Here is a 1,405-nt window from a genome sequence, read left to right on the forward strand (position 1 = left end):
ACACACTATTGGCATCGCATACAGTTTGTGAGGATTACACAATCCACCGAGAGGCACAGCAAAGTGCTGTCTCATCGCGCATCTCCTCCATGTATTTGAACGGGACATACGGAAATTCTGCTATTCTTTATTGAAAAAAATTCCTTCAACATCGGATTTGAACGGCAAAAGGGCCTACAACACACACCAGCCCACAAATATTAACATTTATTATATTTGATGGTTAACTTTTTTTTCTTTTCAAGATTGACGGGGGAGGCTCTGCCTCACCTGCCTCCCCTGACCGCATGTCACTGGTGTCTGTACACTGGGTCCAGCTGTACCAGCCTGTAACACTTTATCCATATAATCAAGAACAATTTGATAAACTAAACATCAAGTATCAAGTGTATTTTCACAGCAGTCTAAGGACAGTGTTTTGCAAATAAGTAAAGTACTAATGAAGCCCTCAAAGAGCTTACACTGCATAATTCATATGAACTGTGCAACCGCACTAACAACCACATTATCTGAGCAAAACAGAAATGCAGAAATTTAACTGGAACTTCATAGTTTTATCTTATTTCTAGGAACAAATATGCACAATAATTACACATTTAATTACATTTGTTTTAGTTCCAACCATCCATTTAGTTACAACCAAACCGTACATTTCATTTTGTACCATTTGTGGGTCAATTTTAAAACTATGTGAAATGACAGGTTTGGTAATATGAGCCTGCTTTGGATTTTCCCACGGTGCCACAGCTGAAGTCAAAACCCACAGTGACAAGAGATAAAACCGGAGAAAGAAAACATCTGTGCGACTCTCACAGTCCTGTATGACCGATTCTGTATCTCTGCCTCTAAGTTATTGGCCCAATAAATAAGCTGCTTTCTGGAAAGATTCAAAACCAAAACTGCACTGTATGCACATGCACTTGTTTTGTTCAGAGAATAGTAAGATGGAATTGGATGGAGAATAGAAACCAGTTTGATTAGTTTCTTCATAACAGTGTGATATTTTATTTGCAGTTTTTTTTATATATTTTACTGGCAAAATGGTTTTTCTTACAAAATTTACACACACAATTATAATAGCAACATATTATATGATAATACAAAAACAATCTTGAGTCACACATAGTGAACCTACAAACACTACCCAAAAATTTCCCTCAGAAATTGGTAAAAACCAAAAACAGAGCGAAAAGAGAGTGAATATTAAATTTACTAATCTGATGGCCACACACTTATAATTCATTCAGAGCCAGAAACTCCAAATACACATAGGGCTGACTCTCATGCGCTGACGAACAACCGGTCCGTCACTGGGCTGACTCTCACAGGGCTGACTCTCACAGGGCTGACTCTCACGCGCTGACGAACAACCGGCCCGTCACAGGGCTGACTCTCACAGGGCTGC

The 1,405-nt window shown here is 39.0% G+C and overlaps 1 protein-coding gene across 8 annotated transcripts in view; it reads right to left on the bottom strand.

The window, feature by feature from the left end:
* Positions 1-1,405, bottom strand: part of mbnl3 (muscleblind-like splicing regulator 3) — a 26,068-nt gene that overhangs the window by 10,787 nt on the left and 13,876 nt on the right. The gene's annotated exons all lie outside the window — the stretch shown is intronic.

The sequence above is a fragment of the Monopterus albus genome, unplaced genomic scaffold, assembly GCF_001952655.1.
Source record: "Monopterus albus unplaced genomic scaffold, M_albus_1.0 scaffold2.1, whole genome shotgun sequence".
Classification (NCBI taxonomy): Eukaryota; Metazoa; Chordata; class Actinopteri; order Synbranchiformes; family Synbranchidae; genus Monopterus; species Monopterus albus.